Genomic DNA, 24,157 nt, shown 5'->3' on the forward strand with positions numbered 1-24,157 from the left:
GTGTGGGAGCTGCCCTACAATCCCCTTCTTATTCCACGCTGGCTGCAGGGCCTCCTCCCTCAGTATCTATTGCTTCCCCACAGGCTCTGTGCAGGCCTGTATCCTGCCTTTCAGTGACTCTCCCAGTCTCCTGCTGTTAGGGTTGCCACCCCTCCAGGATTGTCCATGAGTCTCCAGATGAATCTTTTAATTAAATATTATGTCATATAAGAACATAAGAATGGCCCTACTGGGTCAGACCAAAGGTCCATCTAACCCAGTATCCTGTCTTCCAACAGTGGCCAGTGCCAGGTACCCCAGAGGGAATGAACAGAAAAGGTAATCATCAAGTGATCCATCCCCTGTTGCTGATTCCCAGCTTCTGGCAAACAGAGGCTAGAGACACCATTCCTGCCCATCCTGGCTAGTAGCCATTGATGGATCTATCCTCCATGAATTTATCCAGTTCTTTCTTTAACCCTGTTATGGCCTTGGCCTTCACAACATCCTCTGGCAAGGAGTTCCACAGGTTGACTGTGCATTGTGTGACGAAATACTTCCTTTTATTTGTTTTCAACCTGCTGCCTATTCATGTGATGAAACCTCCTGGAATATGCCCAACCAAAATTGGCAACCCTACCTGCTGTCACTGGATGCCCAGAGAGAGTGAACTCCAATCTAGACACTTCCTCTCTGCATATTCCCCCAGGACAGTCTCTCTGCTGCCACACCCTAATCAAGCTGTGACTCTAGGAACACCCCAATGCCAGTTGGCAATTGGCTCCCTGATATGTAACAGTAAAAGCACACCTCACATGGTGTTGTCATGATATTCATCTCAAAGGTCCCATGTAAGGTATTATGTACCACAGTGGTGCATAAACTTTTCCAGCCGTGCCTGCCCCAGGCTGGAAGTGTGGTGTGGCACTCCCTTCCCGCCCCCATGGGGCTAGCTCTGGCCCCAGGGCACGACCCCTAGGAGGGCGGCCAGTCTGGAATCAGTGCCCAGAGCTGAGAGGCCCTGTGTCCCATGCTCACCCTTCCCTGCTGTCCCTGCAGTTACACTGGTGACTATGGAAGCAAGGGAGTAGCTCTGATTTTCTCCCATCTGGCACCCTTTGAACAACACCTGCCGGGGCAGTAATGACAGCAGCAGCCTATCAGGCCTTTGTCTTTATTGGTTCATCAGTGTCACATGACATTTGTTTAACAAGGAGCCTGCCTTTGCTGATGGTCTTTCTCAGGGCCTCCTTTATGTCCTTGTTCCTCAGGCTGTAGATGATTGGATTCAGCAAGGGGTTCAGCACCGTGTAGAGAAGGGAGGCCACCTTGTCCTGATCAAGTAAGTAGCTGAAGCTGGGCCTCATCTACATGAAGAGGAGGGAACCGTAGTACAAGGCAATGGAGGCCAGGTGGGCAGCACCAGCAGAGAAGGTCTTGCGCCGGCCCTTGGCTGAGTGGATGAATAGGCCGGCAGCTACAACGTAGCCGTAGGATAATGAGAATGCTGACGACGACAGTGCCACTGACAAAGCCAAAGAGGATGGCCTAGTAGGTGTGGCTGGAGTCACAGGAGAGGCCCAGCAGTTGTGGCACATCGCAGAAGAAATGGTTGATGACATTGGAGCCACAGAAGTCCAAACGGAAGGTGTGGCTGTGTGGGCCACAGCATTGAGGAAGCCACCCACATAGGACCAGGCTACCAGCAGGAGGCAGAGCCCTTTGGACATGGTGGTGGTGTCGTGCAGCGGGTTGCAGGTGGCCATGTAGCAATTGTAGGCCATGACCGCCAGGAAGATGTCTGCCAAGCCAGAAGGACTGGGCGGCACAGCTAGCCAGGGAGGTGCCCCTATAGTCTAACAGCAAGTCAGCCAGGATCCGGAAGGACAAGCTGCCAGTGAAGAAGTCCATGGGGGTGTGGAGGTGCCTAAATTCCCTCTAATCTGCTCGGCCGTGCAGCAGACGATTAAGCGCCGCGCAGGCCCTCAGGGCTGCAGTGAGGAGAGATGCCTCTTCCCCAGCCATGCCGCAGCCGGGGGAGAGGCACCCAAACCCAGCGCTGGTCCAGACCTACCGTGGCCGGGGGAGAGGCGCCTATCCTGCAGTCCCAACCCTGGAGCTTCATGGCGGGGAAAGGCACCTCTCCTGTCCACCAGCCCAGGTGCTGCTGTGGGGAGAGAGAGAGCTGGTGGGAGTCCTTTCTCCCCACCGTAGCCCTGGGGCAGCCTCCACCCCAAACCCCTCATCCCTGGCCTCGCCCCAGAGCCCGCAAACCCAGCAGGAGCCCTCACCCCCCACCCCACACTCCAACTCTCTGCCCCAGCCCCTGAGCTCCCTCCTGTACTCCGAACCCCTCGGCCCCACACCCATCACATGAATTTTGTTATATGCATCAAATATGGAGGTCACACATCACCTCCATATTAGTGCACATAACAAAATTCATTCCACAAACGTGTGCGAAAAATTAATGGGAACACTGGTTTGTGGCCTCAAGCAGATTCCACTGTCATGTCCTGTGGTGGCATAAATTACCATAAAGGGCACCTCGAAGACAGGTGAGCTGGTGGGTGGTCACTCAGTAAGGGGCCCACACTTTCCTTGACTTTCTTCTTGTTGCTAACATACCTGAAGAAACCCTTCTTTTTACTCTTAACATCTCTTGCTAGCTGCAACTCCAGGTGTGATTTGGCCTTCCAGATTTCACTCCTGCATGCCTGAGCAATATTTTTATACTCTTCCCTGGTCATTTGTCTAATCTTTCACTTCTTGTAAGCTTCTTTTTTGTGTTTAAGATCAGCAAGGATTTCACTGTGAAGCCAAGCTGGTCGCCTGCCATATTTACTATTCTTTCTACACATCGGGATGTTTGTCCCTGTAACCTCAATAAGGATTCTTTAAAATACGGCCAGCTCTCCTGGATTCCTTTCCCCCTCATGTTATTCTCCCAGGGGATCCTGCTCATCAGTTCCCTGAGGGAGTCAAAGTCTGCTTTTCTGAAGTCCAGGTCCGTATTCTCCTGCTCTCCTTTCTTCCCTGTGTCAGGATCCTGAACTCGACCAGCTCATGGTCACTGCCTCCCAGGTTCCCCTCCACTTTTGCTTCTCCTACTAATTCTTCCTGGCTTGTGAGCAGCCGGTCAAGAAGAGCTCTGCCCCTAGTTGGTTCCTCCAGCACTTGCACCAGGAAATTGTCCCCTACACTTTCCAAAACCTTCCTGGATTGTGTGTGCACTGCTGTATTGCTCTCCCAGCAGACATCAGGGTGATTGAAGTCTCCCATGAGAACCAGGGCCTGCGATCTAGTAACTTCCGTTAGTCGCCAGAAGAAAGCCTCATCCACCTCATCCCCCGGTCCGGTGGTCTATAGCAGACTCCCACCACGACATCACCCTTGTTGCTCACACTTCTAAACTTAATCCAGAGACACTCAGGTTTTTCTGCAGTTTCATAGCGGAGCTCTGAGCAGTCATACTGCTCTCTTACATACAATGTAACTCCCCCACCTTTTCTGCCCTGCCTGTCCTTCCTGAACAGTTTATATCCATCCATGACAGTACTCTAGTCATGTGAGTTATCCCACCATGTCTCTGTTATTCCAATCACATCATCATTCTTTGACTGTGCCAGGACTTCCAGTTCTCCCTGCTTGTTTCCCAGGCTTCTTGCATTTGTGAATAGGCACTTGAGATAACTCGCTGATTGTCCTGCTTTCTCAGTATGAGGCAAGAGTCCTCCCCCCTTGTGCTCTCCTGCTCGTGCTTCCTCCCGATATCCCACTTCCCCACTTACCTCAGGGCTTTGGTCTCCTTCCCCAGTGAACCTAGTTTAAAGCCCTCCTCACTAGGTTAGCCAGCCTGCTTGCAAAGTTGCTGTTCCCTCTCTTCGTTAGGTGGAGCCCGTCTCTGCCTAGCACTCCTCCTTCTTGGAACACCATCCCATGGTCAAAGAATCCAAAGCCTTCTCTCCGACACCACCTGCGTAGCCATTTACCTGTTTGGACAAGAAGGAGCTTTGGTCCCCCCACATGATACGGCTATAGATGGGGTGTCTGTGCCCGCTTTTGTGTGGGTGGCCAGGCCCAGCCCCTGCCCTGGCTTATGAAGCTAAACCCTGATGAGAGAGCGCCTGGCAGCAGAAGGCTCAGCCACCCCCAAAGCAGTTGACGGATGGTGGGGGAGTGTGCCTGGGGGAAGCTGAAGGCATCACTTATTTCCGGGGGGTACCGCACACTGTGCAACATACACCAGGACGCAGGTGAGAGCTGTCCCCAGGGGTGGGCCGATGCCTGTGCTGGAGTACAGAGCCCCTGCTGTACCCTGAGCGGACAACTTGTTTCTGGTGCTCCTTTGTCCCGCTTCTGCCAGCAGGCGGGAGTGCGGAGCATAACACACATACCCACCCCGTGTGGGGGAAGCTCTGTCCTGCAGCCACCAGGATGACACCGCTGAACTTCTGGGCTCGGTCCAGCTCCTGGACACCTGCAGAGAGAAGGAGACTGAGCCCAGGCTGCTGTTAGACCCCAGGAGGGGGCAGCGGGAACATGGCACCACCTAGAGGAGTTTAATGAGCAGAGGAGCAGCTGGTGCCATAACCGCCCTTGGAGAAGCCAGGCGTTGTTCCCACTGGGTGGGTCCCAGCCCAGCTCCTGCCTCACAGGAGTCCCCATCTCAAAAACTCCAACCCCAGCTGTGCTAACCGCCTGTCCTTGGCAGCCTCAGCAGAGCAGCATAGTCGGGCCTGCCCCTCTCTGCCCAGAGCAGGTCCCCCTGGGCAGGCTGGTGAGGGGCATTGACAGAAGGTGAAGCAAGAGACGTTTGATCTGCAATCAGTTCCATCCCCTGGCTGTGCGTCTGTCCGTGGGGCTGGTCCAGTCGAGCACCCCCCTCCCGCCCCCTGCGGCCTCTCCCTAAACTGCTGTCCCAGGTCTTTTGAGCCTGCAGAGTCTGAACAGAGCTCAGACACTGCGGTCCCTCGGCACACGCTCGGGGCGCATAGCCTCTATTCAGCACCCCATCCTGAGAGCTCTGACCATGCAGCCCCCTGCCCAGCCCCTACAACAGTGGTCTCCAAACTTTTGAGGGTCACCCCACCCCTGTCCTCATGTTCGTGCCTCCATTCCCCCCCACCCCCTGAGCCAGGGCCAGGAGCAGGGCCAAGGCTCCTGGGGGAGGGGAGGAAAATGGATGTAGACAGGTGTAAGGGGGCCAAGGTTGGGGCCGCAGCTGGGCATGAGTCTGGATCCAGAGCCACAGCCAGCGACCAAGGCTGGGGACGAGGACAGGTGCACGGCTGAGAGCTGGGTCTGCAGCTGGGGGCGGGGCTGGAGCAGAGCTGGGGGTGGGGCGGGCCAGGGCTGGGTGGTGCTCCCTCCTGTCCCGCTCCCCTCCGTGGGGGCTTGGGTTCTGAAACATGGATCCATCTCTCCTCCAGTTCACCCCCTAGGACTGGCCCATCCCCTTCCCCTCTGCTGTCCAAACTCCCTATGTGTGCCTCTCCAGCCTCCCCCAGGAGTCCATTTATAACCCCCAGTTTAGTCACCCCTCTTTCTTTGTCCTGCTTCGGGAATTTCCACTCCCCAAAACCCAGCAAATCAACTTGGCCAGACTGGTTTCCCAATGCAAGCACCCTCCTTAGCATAATTATTGTGTGGTCCGAGCACAGTTGTTAAAGTTAAGAACTCCCCATTGCCCTTGGTCTGGTGTGGATCCTGTCCACAATGAATACTAGGGCTGTCAAGCGATTAAAAAATTAATCATGATTAATCGCACAATTAATCACACTGTTAATAATAGAATACCATAATAAAATAAATGGTATTCTATTATTAATGCTCAAATAAATGTGTTAGTCTCTAAGGTGCCAAAAGTCCTCCTTTTCTTTTTGCAGATACAGGTGTTATGGTCACATGTCCTGTGAGACCCCAGCCTTCATTCTTCCAGCACTGACCTGCACGTATCCAGGAAGTTTTGCAAATAAACAGAGCCATCTACAATCAATTGTCCTAGTTAATGGGAGCCATCAAGATTCCAAGCCACCATTGATGGCCCACACTTTGCTTAATTACAACAGGACTTCAGAATAATACTTCATATTTCTAGTTTTAGATACAAGAATGATACATACATACAAATAGGATGACCACACTCAGTAGATTATAAGCTTTGTAATGATACCTTACAAGAGACCTTTTGCATAAAGCATATTCCAGTTACATCATATCCACACTCGTAAGCATATTTCCATAAACATATAGAGTGCAACGTCTCATGCCATAACCAAGCACTCAGCCTGCAGTATCAAAGACGATCTCCACAGATGTGTGGCAGAACACTGTGAAGGCTCTGACGATGGTCATGGAGGCCGAGGCTTTGGAACAGGAAGCAAAGCTGGTGAGCATAGCTTAGAGTTAGCCAGAGCCCATGGCCTGAGTCTTGCCAATACAGACTCTGTAAAGAGGGAGAAGCTCTTAATTACACACCAGGGTGGTGCCAACACATCCCAGCTCAACAGCTTCCTGACAAGAGGAACAGATCTAAAAAGCATGAAACTGTTAGGTGATGCCAGGAGAGCAGATTGTGGAGAGACGTAGACAGCTTGTAATCGATGTCTGGGTGAAAAGTCTAGGGAAGGGCAAGAAACAAGCTGTGGAACAAAGGACAGAGTGGTGGAGGTTCGCGGATAGCGAAGTTAGTCGAAGATATAAGGATGAGGTTCTGCAGAGGTTGGACAATGACCACAACGATACCAAGGAGGTTTTGGGGGAAAATATCAGATTACAGGAAGTGTAGAAGCTCCCTCTGTCCAAAGGAAAGGAGGGAAATTTCACGGCAAGGAGATGTGGCATCCAACAATGGGCAGGAGGCAGGGAGGAAGAAGAAGAAGTAGGACAGGCAGGCTTAAGCAATAGCAAAAAGTCAGACTGGTGGAAAGTGATGAGGAAACAAGCTGGGAAAGAAAAAGGTGAAAGTGCGGTGGGTGGAAGCTAAAGGTCAACCATTTAAAGGTTTTTATGCAGAACTACTAACAAAGGAAGGGGGGAAGGAATACATAGATTAGCCAAGATTAGGCAAAGAAGCACAGAGCATTTAGGAGATGAAAAGGGAAGACTGCTTGTGGAAGACGGTGAAATCACTAGGCAGAGGTTTTATGAGAAAATGCTCAGTGAAGAGACTGTGAAGAAGCTGGTGAGGGAAGTAGGCTCAAGCGACAGCCTCACAAGACCTGTCACCACGATGGAGACTCAGCTAAAGATGGTGAAATGGGGCAGCACAAGAGTAGGGAGAAGTAACGGCGGCTCCAGTGAGTCATTTGCTGTGGGGCAAATTATGACTGGGGGAGCACAAGCTAAAGGGGAGGACATATGCCGGCTCCACATGTCTCCCCTGCTGAGTGACACACTCCCCCGCTCAGCCCAGGGCCGCCGCATTCTCCCCACCCCACATTACCTGCAGGGAGAGGTCCCGGGGAGGTTCTGTCTTTCTCTCCCTGTGTCTTCCCCCTCCCCCAGGCAAGTTTGACCCACTCTCCCTGGCAGTCGGGCAGGGAGCGGGACAGAGCCGCTTCTGCATGAGAGAGCCTGGCTGGGAGGCAGCTGGGGCTTGGCTGCAAGGAGAGGGAGTGGGGCTCTGGCTTGCTCGGCCCCTGTCCCTGCAGCAGGGCCCGGATGTGGGGTGGCCCGCTGCCGCCCCAGTTGCCAGGGTCAGGGGTGAGCGAGCCAGAGTCCCCTCCTGGGCAGAATTCCCTGTCTCGGTTGTACTGAGCATGCTCACAGGAACTGAGCCGGCTCAGTAACATCTGCTGATGCTGCTGCCCTCACTCTGCCCTTACTTCCACTCTGACTCTGCTGCCTGCTCTTTAGAGGGTTTCAAAAGGGGCCAAGTGAGCTGGAGTCCCCTCTTCCCCCCATGCAGCCGAGCATGCAGAATTCCCCTATCATAGAATCTCAGGGTTGGAAGGGACCTCAGGAGGTCATCTAGTCCAACCCCCTGCTCAAAGCAGGACCAATCCCCAATTTTTGCCCCAGATCCCTAAATGGCCCCCTCAAGGATTGAACTCACAATCCTGGGTTTAGCAAGCCAATGCTCAAACCACTGAGCTATCCCTCCCCCCAACCATCCCTCCCAGAGTGAGCACTCCCTCCCCCCCGCCCCGACTCACAGCTTTACACTGCAACCCGTATCATTCTCCTTGGGTTTCTATGGCAGCCACTGCCCACCAGGGCATTCAGAAACCCTGGTGCCAAGATACAGGGCACTTTTTTTTGTGACTGGCCCCTGTCCGAGGGCCAGGGAATCCTCACCCCACCCTGAGCGGCTTTATGACTCTGGCACAGAGCAAGCGTTTCTCCCCTAGCTCCCCACCCCATCCAAAAACACAGCTAGAGACTTTCTGAATACAGGCACGTAGGCAAGACACCTGGAAGCCTCCTCTTCCAAGCACAGTGCTGTGCTCTGGGGACACGTACTGGAGACCCTAATGACTATAATCCACCCTCAAGCTGCATGGCTTCAGCCAGACACTGAAGGGGTCAGGAAAGATTTGCCCCCCACTGATGCTCAGCTGTAATCTAGGGAATTATTCCATCTTCCTCTGAAGCATCAGAGATCTGGCCACTGCTAGAGATGGGATCTTGGTTGGGGTGGGCTGGTGGTTTGAGGTGGTGCAGAGAATCCTCTCTCTAGATGCCCCCCATCAGAACCTCCCCCTCCCCGCAGTGTCTCCTGCCCACTAGCAGGCCCCACTAATCAACGCCTCTCCCTCCCTCCCTGCACCTCCTGCCTGCCATAATCAGCTGTTTCTCGGCACACAAGAGGCTCTGGGGGGGATGGGGGAGGAGTGAGGACATGGCACACTCTGGGGAGGGGGCAGAACAGGCTGGGAAGAGGCAGGGTGGAAGTTGGGCCTTGGGGGAAGGGGTATAGTGGGGGAGGGGTCTGGGGCAGATCCAGGGGGCACATTATAAAGTCAGCGCCTGTGCAGTGTGTGTCCCCTGCCAGTGGGCCGATACAGGGGAGGCTGGTTGTCTGTGGCCCCCAGGGTTGGGGGCATGATGACAGCGGGGCTGGCTGCCAGTGGGAATGCCCAGAAACTTCCCCCACACTCCGGGGAGAGGGCACAGCACAGTTTTGGGGGAAGGGGCATTGTGGGGCAAGTCCGTGTGCACTGTGGGAGCTGGCAGTGACCCCGGGGGGAGGTAGGAGAAGCAGGGTGGAGTGGAAGAGGGAGGGAGGGGAAAGTCTGACTTGAAGGTCGGGGGTTGGCTCTGTATGGGGCAGTAGAAGGGAGGAAGGTGACAGCCCTGGGGTGAAAGTGGGGGGTGGGTGGGCGGTAGCAGGGAGATTGAGGAGAGCTTTTGTGTGAAAGTGGAGGTTAGTTGTGTGGGATGCAGACAGTAGGAGGGATAGGAGGAGAGCCCAGATGTGAAGGTTGGGGTGGGGGCTTGAGGCTGGATTGTGGTAGCCTTGGTGTATGTCTCAGTGGCCCTTTCTCCCTGCAAAAAGGGCACCAGCAATTTTCCTCCCCACACTCCTCCCCAGTAACTTTACTGTTTCACTTGAAGTCATGAGGGGTGGTGAGGCAAAGGGAGAAATAGGCTAAAGAAACTAACTTTTTAAAAAGTTTTGTAAACATTATTGTACCAAAGTAGAAAATCCAGCTTTCAAAAAATGTATTTATGAAACATAACTTTGCGTGGAGGAAGTGGTGTTGATGATGCGGAGTTGCAGGTGCAACTCCACTGACTGCTCCATCCGGGCTTAATATGGCTCATAAATGTGCTACCTAAGCACTTGTGTTCAGGGCCCCAAGCAGGCCCTGAGTGTTTAAACAAAAAAGACAAAACTAACAAACAACCCCCCTCCCACACAAATAAAACAAATTCAAGAGTACTCTGCATATACGGATGCTAGCCCAGTTTGTTCTCTATGGGCTGAGTGGAGGTCTCAATCAAGTGTGGCTTCAAATATCTGATTTTGTATGAATAAAGGTTTTCATCCCCATCCCAGCAGTGCCGGGTATACTACAGCGGCATTGCGCCAGGCCCACACTTGGAAGAGGCCCATAATGACTATATGGGGGCCCTCAAATATGTTTGGCACCGGGCCCACAAAAAGTTAGATAGAGAGAGCTTATTCCTTCACTCTCCCACTTCCCGGGCCCTTCTCGCATGAACAGAGAGCAGCCATACCTGAAGGCCGAAGGTGCAAACCATTCGATGTTCGTTGGGGTGAACTTCCAGCAAGCTTGAATCCAAGTTCCTTTTTTCTTATTTTCGAATCCCAACTTACTTCCTGTTTGCCCCTAATTTATATAGTAATATTCTTAGCTATACCTTAACAAATCATTCTACTGAAATTTAACTAACCAATCCTAACATATTGTAACATGATTAGCTAACCAATTATGTTAGCAGAGTCAGGATGAGCTCCACCCTGACATCTGGTGGTGAGGTGTGGCAAGTTGTGGAAAAGAACTTCAGGGGCTGATCTCATTTGCATAGGCACACCCACCCCAACTAGAATGAAGCCATAACTGCCCAAATGGTCACTTTGGCTGTTGTGGGATCCCCAGTGTCTCTGTTATTGAGGCGGGAAGAATAAATTGTTATTACCCTGATTATGGGAACTGTGCTTGGAACTGTACTTGGCCTTTTGTTATGATGGAGGGACTCACCATCAACTAAGTAGCACTCGCTAGGCAAGGGACATGGGTTCCAAAATTCTGTGAATTGAGAGAGGCTTGAGATAGGTATTAGTACCTGGTGATGTGGGCCCTCTTGTGGTGGCCTGAAACACCAATTGTACCTCTGTCTCTCTCCACTGTGGAATGTCAGAGCTAATTTTGGGTGGATTAAGAGTTTTGCTACAGGTACTGTGCTGAATTCACTTTGGCCTTATGGTGCACCAGCACTAAGGCTCCCACTACTATAAGCTGGAATCACTGAGCACGGTGTCAAGTAGTGGGGAGCCGGAAGATCTAGAGTGCAGCAGTGCCGTTCGTGGATAGGCTGGTGGAGTGTTTGTGAGATGGCAAGGTGAGCTGAGCAGATCCATTCGTGAGACAGCGGCGTGTTCGTGAGACGGTGAGCTGAGCAGAGCTGTTCATGAGACGGTGAGCTGTGTAGAGCGGAGCCGGTCGTGGTGGAGCAGAGCCCTGTGGGGCAGTCAGCTTCAGGACACGTAAGGTGCCCCTTACCTCTTTCCCCCCACACACAGGCACATTTTAGCCAGACTGGGGAGTAGCACTCTGCAGATGAACTTTTGAACTCTGGGGCTGGACTTTTTGGACTTTGGGTGATTTGTGGATTGCTGGACTCAAGAAACTTTTGGGTTCTGGGACTCAAGAACCGAGGGAAAGGATGTGGCCCAATTTGCTGGGGTGGGTCTTTGCTCATGGTTTGGTTAATGAACACTAGTTGTGGTGTTTCCCCAATTTAATGCTGATGTCGTTTACCTCATGTTATTAAAGATTCTCTGCTACACCGAGACTCTGTGCTTGTGAGAGGGGAAGTATTGCCTCCTTGAGGCACCCAGGGGGTGTGTAAGATTTTCCCAGGTCACTGGGTGGGGGCTTGAGCCAGTTTTGCATTTGCTTTGATGAGAGGGAACCCCTGTGTACTGAACCCGGCCCTTGCTGCTATCAACTTGGCCTGGCAGAAGGGTTACAATTATATGCCACCACCTTAATTAGTTTACACCCAGCAAAATTAATTATACAGCAGACAGAAACAATCACAGAACCAGACAGAGACCATGCCAATAAACAATAGCAAAGTGGGAACTATAATGACAAAACAATACAGAAGTGAGGATTTCACAACTACATCTATAAAGACATAAGGGTTCCCCAGCTGTATCTATTGATAAGTGAGTTCTTACCAGACAGAAAACTATCAACCTAAATTTCCTTTTACATCTTCTAGGCTCTTCCCTTTCTCTGGAGGTGATAGATCGGATCACCTTCCTAACAGCCCCAGATTGACTAGTTTGGAATGTGAGGATGTGACCCTTCGCTTCCCAGTTTATGGCTGCCTCTGCTGCTTAGCCAAAGGCCTTAGCCTAAGAACAGGGCCTCAGACTGTCACAGTGAGAGAAGGCCCTTACACAGATTCTTTCTTGTATACCTCTGTTACTAGCTAAATAATAAACATATACCTACATTCTGAGAGTATAGGCCTTTACAGGCAGGCCTGAATATCTATATCCTAACACTCCACCCCGTTTTTAATTTTGGGATCCTCCTGCCCAGGTGTTAGCCGATGGCCAAGGATGTTTGGTGAGGTGCCAGCTATGCCCGTTTTATACCATCCGTGACTTTAACCGCTAGGACGCACTGTCCCTTCGCGGCGGGCAGCCCGAGCTAGGCTGACGGATGCCCCAAGGTCCTAAACACCCGTGACTTTAACTGCTAGAGCTCAGAGCTCCTTCGCAGTGGGCAGTCAATACTGACTGACAGGCGCCCCAAGAGTTTGCCCTGTGGAGGCGGCACAACTCAACGCTAGGCTCTTAGTACTCTCACCTAATGGCCAGGCTTTAAAGCCAAAACGGCTGAGGTTCTTTAATTGTGTTGGCTGCTTTACAGTAAACCAGAGAAAACAAGTCAGGCTTATGCACAAATGGTTACCAAAATTTATTAAACTAGATTCTAATCATGTGGTTACAAAATTGCTAGTGCCTACTTATTTAAATGTAGAGATGTTACACACACAAACAAGTTACAAAACTGAAGCCACAATCCCAAAGAAAGAAAACAAAGTATAGAGCTCTATTTCAAAATATGTGTACACTAAAGATAGGAGATCAGGTGTGGATGCTTCTTACCCTCCTTGCATCTCTCGATTCCAGCGGTGCCAAGCCAGGATCGGTCACTCAATTCCGCCGAAAGACGAATAAGGGACAAGGCGTAGGGACCCTCTTAGCTGCAGAAGCCTTGGGAGGCTGTCACTTATCTGACCAGCAGATAGATAGTGAAAAGCACTCAAAAATCATGGTGCTGTAGGTCCCATACTTATACCTCTGTACTCCTTTATTCTCTTTCTCCTTTCTTATGCCAAATTGGGGCTGGTCTGTCTGGGCGACGCCAGCTCTCGCAAGAGTAGTTTACACTTGCAAGGGAGAGAAACAATAAGTGTCGACTACTGGACATTCCTTTTATCAGGGTAAATATTTTCCCACCTATGATGTTGGGGTGTGTGCATCACGCTATTTAGTAGGGGCTAAGAGCCATGTCTGTCACAGCTTCTCTGTCTGCTGTGAGCCTAATCATTGTATATGTTCCCAGAGGCACATTGGAGCAGCACACCTGGGCTTCTCACAGCTTCAAAGGCTGTGCTGGAATTTATGTTAAGTGCCCTGTTGTTTTGGCTCCCTTGTGTTCCCAGCAATGCTGGTCTGAGAGGGGGGGGGGGCTGGCTGTTTGGCTACACCAGGTATCCCAGGAAAAGCATAGGACATATGGCGACACACTTTCTGATAGGGCCAGGCATCAAGGTGGAAGGTGTCGATGCTCCATCTGTCCCACTGCCCCTTGTGTAGTACCATGCCCTGCACCTTCTCTCGTACGGGCATACTACACCTATTAAAATTAGTGTTCCAGACTTCCCAGTATAGTGGGCCCGAGAAGGTTGGGTCCAGGTTGTCTAGTACACTTGGGGGGGGGGGCTTACTACATTACTTATAGGTTATAATTAGTGGCTGTTCTCTAGGGGGTTGTGCCCCCCTTGATCGTTTCCATATGCATACTATATAGTTAACAATACATCAGCTGCTATGATAATCCACAGCAACACCGAGAGTCCTGACCACTGCAGTATGGTCCAACAGCCTGGCCACCACCAAAAACACTGCTTCTCCTCCTTTGATAAGGTTAAAATTTTGTCAGTGCCATCCTGTAGTGTATTGTAAGTGTGTCCAACTGTTGGCGCTTGCAGCAAGTTGCTCTTGTAATCTTTGTGTACTTTTGTCCATATTGTGTGTCCATTGAATATCCACAGTGAAATTTGGTATTGTCCAAACCAATTCAACTACTTTGTACAGTATGGGGTAGTAGGTGCCGGTTCGATTGTTTACAACAATTAAGTCCACTGATCCATTGGTGCACCATAGTCCAGGTGGCAGTGTATAGAAGTTCATAATTTGGTCATACACTGGAAGGATTTTGCCTCCTAGTGTTATATTGCAGGATTGCATACATTCCCAACAGAATACACTGTACCCCATATATATTACCCCTAAATGCCCCCCCTTTGCAATAGGCCATTGATCCTGCTCCTCCATAGTCACAGGAGAGGGGCACATCCATATTCCTCTTCTGGATATACAACTGCTTAATGTGATGACAGTCCAATTTACCCCATTCCACCCCCCCACCACCTATTTCCTAGTGGCTCCCAACGCACTCCCCCTTCCCTACTTACTCCCATAGGGTTCAAGGGAACCACCTTATTTGCATTTCCTTCCCATGGTATCATAGTAACAATTGCACAAGAACTGTCCCCACAGGTCGGGGATGTTATTTTCCAGGTAGATGGGTATGTTTTTGCAATTGTGGATAAATATGGGCTAGCCTCCCGATTTAATACTGAAGGCCATTGTTCTGACCAAGCATCTCTCATAATATCCATTAACATTATTAGCTGAGCATTTTGAATACCTACGCACACTTCTCCCCATGTTAGTCTTCTGAAGCCATCCCCTACCGATGTCACCAGGTCCCCTGCCCAACGATTTAACTGCAAGTTTACCTCTACTGCTGTCCTCCACCCTGTGGCAACTGCCGATTGTTGCTGTGCCATTAATTCATTAATTTGTTGTTGAAATTTCATATTTTGGCTTACTAATTGTTTGGTTACCCACTCGTCCCCCAGATTCCATGTACCCAGCATAGTGTTCCCCGCTGCCCACAACCCCCTTTTCCGACGACGATTCCAGGTGTGTCCCCTCACCCATGCATTGAATTGTTGTTTCAATCCTTTTATGTACATACTACAATTAGGATGGATTTGGTCCACCCACCATTCCTTGGGGCGTCCCACCCATGTAATAGAGTGAAAGGACACGTTAAAAAGTGCTGGCTGCACCTGCTCCCACAATGGGTCCCAGACATTTGCTCATCGGGGAATATTCTCGGCTCCAGGCTGTGGCCACTTTAAATTTGGATTCTTCCAACTTGGCATCCATATCACCTGTAGGGTTACATTCTGTAAAATGGTTAACTCATCTTACACCCAGCGTCCCAAAGGGGATTTTACGCCTAATGTAATATGTACATAACAATCACACCTTCGGGGATTATCTTCCATGGAAGTACCATTGTGGTTACATATAGTAACATCACACCCTAAATGTGGGGCCCTATTTTCCCAAGAGGGATCGTTTGCTCCAGGACACTAGAGGGTTATATTCTTTGGACCCTCTGTAACAAACTACATAGCTGGGTAACTGTGTTTTCCACTATCGTTAATCATGGCAGCACCCAGGGAGTACCATTCGATATTTTCTGATAAATTTGATATTCTCCACCAGGTTGGGATTCCCCCATCTAATCCATAAACCATATACCAACACTGCCCAATTCCTGTTGGAGTATTAGTGGTACATCTTTCTATGGGGAGATTCTCATAGTCTTCATTAGCTTTATTGCCACAGGTTGCATGTGTAGCCGTCCATGTGTTTCCTCCTTTTGACACTTCACATCGTGGGATCTGAATAGAATTTGTAAATGTGACAATTGTGATTAGCACTAGTAATTGTTCCATCCAGGGCCAGGGAATTTTCATCCTTTTCTCCTTTTTGAATTAACCTGTAATACACACATAACAAAATGTACACGTCCCCTTTCCCAATCCCCTGTTTGTACCTTTTTATTTGCATGCAGTGAACCCACTTTCATCCTCCATTCTCTGTACCCAGTAATAGCAGACTGGGCCCTAATTGGTCAAGGACAAGGTAGGGGCCCTTCCATTTAGGAGCTGGTGTTGACCTGGAATCTTGTACATCACTAGATCTCCCACCATGGGTAGATTACGCTCCCCAGGCAGGTCATACCATGTTTTGACTCTTGCTGCTCCTTGCTCGTCTTGCCAGGCCACCGCCTGCTTTTACATGTTCGATTAGAGTTAAAATCCATTCTTGTGTTAAGCCGTGTATAGTGACTTCCCCAGGTACTGGGGTAAGTAGATTTTCCCACCGTTCCATGAGCCTTCTCATGAGCGCTTCATATGGAGAAAATCCTGTGCCCTTATTCTCATTAAGACAAAGGGCAGTAACTGACCAGTTTTTTCCTCCCATTTCTACTCCCTTTCTTAGCTCACTTTTAATGGTGTGGTTCATGCGTTCCACTTGCCCTGCAGCCTGTGGGTGATAAGCAATATGGAACAACTGTGTGATTCCAGTGAAGGCCGATAGCTCCCCTAACAGATCTGACTGGAAAGCTGCTCCTTGGTCTAAGTCAATCACCTTTGGGACCCCCCAGCGAGTGAATACCTCATTTACCAGTTACCCGGGCAGTTTGATACTTTATGGGAAAGCTTCCACCCACCTGCTGAAAGCATCCACTACCACCAACATGAATCGGTTTTTCCTGTGATCTGGTGGTAGGGGTCCTGTGTAGTCAATTTGTATTCTTTCCCATGGTCCCCTTGGAGCTTGTCTCATTAATTCTCCCCTTAGCACCTTGTGTGGTGGGCTGTGCCTGGCACAGTCCAAACAACGTTCCAGATGTGATTTTAAATCAGCTGCCATTCCTGGCCACCAGCAAAACCTTTTTAAAGTTCCCAGTGCCTCCTCAAACCCGGGGTGTCCCCCTGCCAAGCTTCCATGCACCCAGTTTGTCATAAATATAAAGGGAAGGGTAAACCCCTTTAAAATCCCTCCTGGCCAGAGGAAAAATCCTTTCACCTGTAAAAGGTTAAGAAGCTAAAGGTAACCTCACTGGCACCTGACCAAAATGACCAATGAGGAGACAAAATACTTTCAAAAGCTGGGAGGAGGGAGAGAAGCAAAGGGTCTGTGTCTGTCTGTGTGATGCCTTTGCCGGAGACAGAACAGGAATGGAGTCTTAGAACTTAGTAAATAATCTAGCTAGATATGCGTTAGATTATGATTTCTTTAAATGGCTGAGAAAATAGCTGTGCTGAATAGAATGAATATTCCTGTCTGTGTGTCTTTTTTGTAACTTAAGGTTTTGCCTAGAGGCATTCTCTATGTTTGAATCTAATTACCCTGTAAGGTATCTACCATCCTGATTTTACAGAGGTGATTCCTTTTTACTTCTATTAAAAGTCTTTTTGTAAGAAAACTGAATGCTTTTTCATTGTTCTCAGATCCAAGGGTCTGGGTCTGTGGTCACCTATGCAAATTGGTGAGGATTTTTACCAAACCTTCCCCAGGAAGTGGGGTGCAAGGGTTGGGAGGATTTTGGGGGGAAAGATGTTTCCAAACTATGTATTTTAAGGAACCCAGATAAAGTTTGGTGGTGGCAGTGGAAGTCCAAGGGCAAAGGGTAAAATTAGTTTGTACCTTGGGGAAGTTTTAACCTAAGCTGGTAAAAGTAAGCTTAGGAGTTTTCATGCAGATCCCCACATCTGTACCCTAGAGTTCAGAGTGGGGAAGGAACCTTGACACAGCTTAAGAAAGCCGTCTGACTTCCCTGAGGGCACAACATTACTGGTCCCTCAGTTGTTAAGACACACCAAATCCCTTCCATTAGTTCCACCTTTGGCACATGCCTGTCCCCAAGTTTCATGATGCCTTCCAGTCCTGGGTCAGATTCCTGCAACTCTCGAATTCGCCCTCCCCGATCTGTCTCCACCCCGCTTCTTGTTAACACTGCTACAGGCACTCTCTCTTCTGGCTCCCAGGGCCATGGGGGTGCCTCTGTTGCAGCCCGCTTGGCCTCTACATCGGCCAGATTATTCCCTCTGCTTAGGGGTCCTGTTTTCTTGTGTGCCTTTACCTTTACCACATTGATCCGTGTTAAACAGTGACTCAGCTCCTCCACTCGCTTCCACCAGGTAGCATGCTTGATTGTGGAGCCGTCTGTTGCCCTGAAATGATTATCCACTCACCATCTCAGCATTAATGTGGCATCACAAAATACATAATCTGAATCTACCACCACCCAACATTCTGGCTCAAATTTGGGATCCACTTCATTTAAAGCTGTTAGCAAGGCTGCCAGTTCTGCCTCCTGAGCTGACTTTGCTTCTAGTGAGAAACCAGTGGTGCTGACTGTCTCATTGCCTCTGATTCCCACAACAGCTAAGCCTGCAGTTTTCCGTCCCCCTTGATACCTACAACTTCCATCCAAAAACCATACCAGTGTCCCCTCCTTTACCTGATTGGGGTTAGCCGCCCGAAACACCTGATGTTGGGTTTTACCTGGGCTGGCTTCACATTGGTGTGGGGTGCCAGTCAGATGTAATCCAGCTACCCAGACTATGGGTTCCTTTAACACTTCTGCTTTAATATTTTCTGCCTGTAGAGCCAGCAACCATTGGGCAATATGCTGCCCACTCACTTGTCCCTGTAAGATTGTGTGCATGTTTAACAGCCACAGGGGGTCATGATGAGATTGGACTATTACTTTCTGCATTCCCGTGAGGCATTTGAATTTCCCAACCCCCCAGTAGGAGCACAACAGAACCTTTTCACACCATCCATACTTCAGTTCCACAGCACTCAAAAGTCAAGAGGCAAAGGCCACAGGTCGGTCCTTTGCTCCATACTCCTGTGTTAATGGTAGTGTCCAATGCCAATGGTAGTGTCCGATACCAAAGGGTACAGATAAAAGAATTTCTCCCCATCCGGGAGGCCAGCACTGGAGCACTGGCCAGATTTTCCTTTAGCACTCTCACTGCCTCAGTACACTCTTCTGACCATTCCCAAGTTGAGGCTCGGGTTAGGTCAAATAGAGGCTGGGCTATTTCTGCATAATTGGCCACAAAATCCCCGCAAAATCCAGTTAGACCCAGAAAACTTTGCAAGCTTTTAACATCTGTAGGCAGTGGCAGGGACTGGATCAGTTGCACCCGTCCCTTATCAATTTCCCTTCCCATCTGAGACGCTTCCACTCCTAAGTAGGTCACTCTTGTCTGTCCCATCTGAGCCTTTTTCCCATTGACCTTCAATCCTTCTCTTGCCAAAGCTTGAAGGATCTGCTCGGTTAGTTCCCTGTCTTCTTCCTCTGTCCCTGACATTAACAACAGGTCATCTACATATTGTATGCACCTTGCTGAATCCATCCTCTCCAGAGCCTGTCTCATGTATCTGTGAAAAATTGCCGGGGAGTTCCTATATCCCTGGGGTAGGACTGTCCAGCAGAAGTGACTGCCCTCCCATGTGAATGCAGTTTTATACTGACACGAGGTAGCTAGTGGCAGAGACCAAAACCCATTAGCTATGTCCAAAACAGTGAAAATTCAGAACTGGGGTCCAATACAGGCAACAGTAATGGAGCCATAAGAGGCCAGGATGGTGGAGATGGTGGCCACCAGGTTGAAGTCCATGACGAATAAGATGTCAGCCTGAGTGGGCCGTTGTTACTTGTGAGACCTGGGTGGGAAATGGTTTTTCCACCCTGCAAGTATTTTTCAAGAGTTAGAAATTTTTCCCCATCTTGAATCAGGACAAAAAGTTGTAATCTCAAAAAAATTTTGCAAAGAGAAAAACTAATTTTGTGGGAGGTGGTCAATTGAAATGTTTCAATAATTTTGAAACAGTTCATTGCAATTTCAACTTCTTTTCTTTTCAGTCCAGTTAGCTTACATTTAAAAAAACAAGTTATTTTGAACTGGAAAACCAGAACTTTTCATTTTGAAAATGTGGAAATGTTTTGACAATTTTGAAATTTTTTTCCTCCACATTTTCTCAAGTTGGGAAAGTCATCAAAGCCAACCTTGTTTCATGAACAGTTGTGATGAATTTGCATTTTTCCATTCAGAACCAATTCTTGGCAGCATCCAAGCACTTCCAGCAACATTCTGGATGTTCCTCAAGAAACACAGCCAATACCTCTTCTCCTCTGGAGGACTGAGCGGTGGTTATGATGGACCTTAATGTGGCTAGTCCAGCAGTGGGTTTGGAATCTGACATTCTCCCACTCACAGTGGAGGTAGCAATTTGGCATTCCTGTCATAGAACTTCCTCTGTTCTTGTCTCCTGGTATGTAGCTCTTTGATAAACTACTTCAGCGTGCCTTGATTATGGCTCAAGAACTTTTTCATATGTTGGTGCTAGGTTTTTGTCCTTCTGCCCACAAGTATCTCAGCTGGGGATCCAAATAAAGCAGTGATAAATGGGTTGCAATACTCTGACAGTACTAAGTTTGGGATCCACTGAATCTGCCACTTTTTGTTTTCATCTGCTCAAGTTTTTTGCTATTTGTACTACTCTTCTGCTAACTTATTTGATTGTGCATCGAAAGGAAGTGACATAACATGGCTGAACTGAGATATCAAAGGGAATGGTTAAATTGAGCTATTGGCCTTCAAAAAACTTGACAATGTCGTACTGAGATCAACTACCAGTATTTTCTCATTGTTTCCTTGTGCTCCCCTACCTGTCTGCATCCATCTGTTGTCTCTTGTCTTGTCATATACTCACATTGTCAGCTTTCTGGGGCAGGAACTATCTGTGGTGTTTTGTACTGTGCCTGGTCCAAAACTGGGGCCCCTACATGTTACTATAATAAAAATAATTTGTGACTTGTGGGCACCTTTATCTGTGATTCTTCTGGAATCACATGATGAGCTACCTGCAATTCACAGTGTTTGTTATTACATTGCTACTTGATGTGTTGTGCAACATTTCAAATTTTTTTTAATTGAGTAGTTGTCCACTAATAATGGAGGATCATTCCCACTTAATTCAAACAGATCTGTACCAATTTTAAACCAAAGGCAAACAGAGGTTCTTGTTTCCTCACCTGACTGCAGATTCCACACTAGGATACCTTATCTTCAAAGGAGCATTCCTGCCTGGCTGGAACATGGCATCTCGGGCTTTGTTCTTACACTTCTCCATACCCAGAAGAGCACTGTGGATAATGCTTAGTATTTGTGATCTCACGCTGTGTGGCATCATGACAATGGTGTCCTTTGGACAGAATCCCATAAGATGCAGGAATTCCATCACTGTATTCCCAAAGGGATTTTGTGTTTGGAAGGACCTGGGATTTTTTACATAGTCCATCCTTCTAGAATTACTCTCGCAAGCTCTGATAAGGTTGGTTCATTTATCTGTGCCTCTAGGCTACTGAGCTCTGCCCTTGGTTACTCTGGGTCAGAGCTAGGGCTCTTCTTAAAAGACGCTTCACAAATCACAGTCCCTTCTGCCCCTGAATCAATTTTAAATCTAACAATAGCACTGCAGATTTTGAGATTAACAGCCCAGCCTGCTCATGATGCTTTCTCTGGACACAGATCTCTGGAAAAAAAACCAAGGGAAGGTGAGTGAGGTCATCTCCTTAATTCCTTTGTTGTACAAATATGTTTTCACTGTCATTGTTTCTTGGTTTTCTTGCACATTTCTACTAGCTGAGCAGACCTCACTTGCCCTGAGTCTGCCTTTGCCTCACCTACCCCCTTTTTCCCATGGGAACTCTACACTCTTAAAATGATGCTTCCCTTTTCCCCATGCGAATGTTTTCTTTCCTCCTTCTCACATCTGCTGCCACTATTTTCTTGCTGGGTGATTTGTATCCACTTATTGTGGCACCACCCTGACTGAGCCATTTCTAGTGGCTATTGACAGTTCCAGGAGGGTAGAGTTAAGGTTGTGTGGGGAGGGTATCATAGAATCATAGAATATCAGGGTTGGAAGGGACCTCAGGAGGTCATCTAGTCCAACCCCCTGCTCAAAAGCAGGACCCATCCCCAATTAAATCATCCCAGCCAGGGCTTTGTCAAGCCTGACCTTAAAAATTTCTAAGGAAGGAGATTCCACCACCTCCCTAGGCAACGCATTCCAGTGTTTCACCACCCTCCTAGTGAAAAAGTTTTTCCTAATATCCAACCTAAACCTCCCCCACTGCAACTTGAGACCATTACTCCTTGTCCTGTCCTCTTCTACCACTGAGAATAGTCTAGAACCATCCTCTCTGGAACCAACTCTCAGGTAGTTGAAAGCAGCTATCAAATCCCCCCTCATTCTTCTCTTCTGCAGACTAAACAATCCCAGTTCCCTCAGCCTCTCCACATAAGTCATGTGTTCCAGACCCCTAATCATTTTTGTTGCCCTTCGCTGGACTCTTTCCAATTTATCCACATCCTTCTTGAAGTGTGGGGCCCAAAACTGGACACAGTACTCCAGATGAGGCCTCACCAATGTCGAATAGAGGGGGATGATCACGTCCCTCGATCTGCTCGCTATGCCCCTACTTATACATCCCAAAATGCCATTGGCCTTCTTGGCAACAAGGGCACACTGCTGACTCATATCCAGCTTCTCGTCCACTGTCACCCCAGGTCCTTTTCCGCAGAACTGCTGCCTAGCCATTCGGTCCATAGTCTGTAGCTGTGCATTGGGTTCTTCTGTCCTAAGTGCAGGACCCTGCACTTATCCTTATTGAACCTCATCAGATTTCTTTTGGCCCAATCCTCCAATTTGTATAGGTCCCTCTGTATCCTATCCCTGCCCTCCAGAGTATCTACCACTCCTCCCAGTTTAGTATCATCTGCAAATTTGCTGAGAGTGCAATCCACACCATCCTCCAGATCATTTATGAAGATATTGAACAAAACCGGCCCCAGGACCGACCCCTGGGGCACTCCACTTGACACCGGCTGCCAACCGGCTGTTATGTACCATAACTCTTAATTTCTTAGTTTTCAGAGGTTTAAATTTAATCTCTCTCCACGATCTTGAAGGGCACGAGGCACTACTGGGCAACCTTAACACTGCAATAGCAAAGTTTTTTGGCAGTTAATTTTCACTAGCTCACATTGCCGTGCCGGTTAGATTTGCCTAGTCCAGCGCTAGCTAAGATATTGGCTGTTTGTTCTGAAAGCTCCTTGCTGAAAACCCCAGCTACTAGACAATCTCTGCTGCACAGTGTCCTTGATCTTGGATGCCAAAGCCACAATGCTCTGCTTGTTCATGTAGAGCTTGGGCAAAGGCTCCCATGTTTTCTCTGCACCCTATTGTGAAACCTCATCTGTTTGCGTACAGAGTTCCTTTTAGAGAATGAAATGCTTGTCCGGCTTTTGAAGAAGGATGTGACACATATTTTTATTTCCTTCCTTGCAAAGGCAAATGATTTTCAGTCCCCATTGCATAAGCTAAAACTGAGCTTAGTGTTACCCTTCTGTGACACATGGCTAGAAAGGGTTAAACATCCTGCAAAATAAATAACCCTCAAAAGACATGTGGGGAGATAATGTTTGTGTTTTTACATATGTATGAGTAGGGTCTGACAATGTAATCAACAGTCCCTGTCTATGCTGTATTCTGATAATTCAGAGGTCAAAAGAAGATCCTTGCATTTAAATTAATTGTAAACATAGGATATCTCGGCATTCATCTCTCTTTGAAATGTACTGTGAATGGCCTTATGTTAATTCATATAGCTAAGTACTGGTGATGGACCTCCTTCAAAGTCATCCTAATTACCTTTTGTTCCCTGAAGAAATTCCAACTTGTCAAAAGACATGAAATTGTATAAAAGATCCTTGGGTCCTGATTCTGTCATCTCAGATCTGCTTAGGCTTCATCAGGGGAAGTTTGAGTCACAAGACTGAAGTCCCAGTTATGCTGGTACACCCTGAATATGAGATTTGGACATTGGACTATGACCTATGAACTGAATTCTAAAGGAACTCTTTGCAAAGCTCACCATCTCTGCTGTGAATCTGAACCTCAATGAATTGAACTCATGTCTGTATTATTTTACATTCCCCCTGAGGCTCCACAGAACTGACAGTCGAAGGGCCTGGCCCAAAGCCTGTTGAAGTCAATCGAAGGGCTCCCACTGACCTCCAGAGTCTTCGCATCCAGCCCTAAGAAAGCTGAGGACTCCAGGCATTGCCAGAGTTGCCTCACCACAGCGTTCTCAGGGAGATCTGAAAGGGGCTGACAGACAACCAGATTGTCCACATCACATGGTCGGTGTCTAGAGCAGAGGCCTAACAGTCCTTCCAAAGGGCAGCAGCCCAAGGACTTTCTCCCTGAGCACTGGATTTT

The 24,157-nt window shown here is 48.8% G+C and overlaps 1 pseudogene across 1 annotated transcript; it reads right to left on the minus strand.

The window, feature by feature from the left end:
• Positions 1–1,139: 1,139 nt before the first annotated feature.
• LOC311522735 (olfactory receptor 9G4-like) lies at positions 1,140–19,485 on the minus strand (annotated as a pseudogene). Its single transcript has 4 exons — positions 19,419–19,485; positions 4,377–4,459; positions 2,054–2,146; positions 1,140–1,835 (listed from the first exon to the last, which is right to left on the minus strand). The product of its transcript is annotated as an olfactory receptor 9G4-like (transcript).
• Positions 19,486–24,157: the final 4,672 nt, after the last annotated feature.

The sequence above is a fragment of the Lepidochelys olivacea genome (assembly GCF_965140295.1).
Source record: "Lepidochelys olivacea isolate rLepOli2 genome assembly, chromosome: 6".
Lineage (NCBI taxonomy): Eukaryota > Metazoa > Chordata > Testudines > Cheloniidae > Lepidochelys > Lepidochelys olivacea.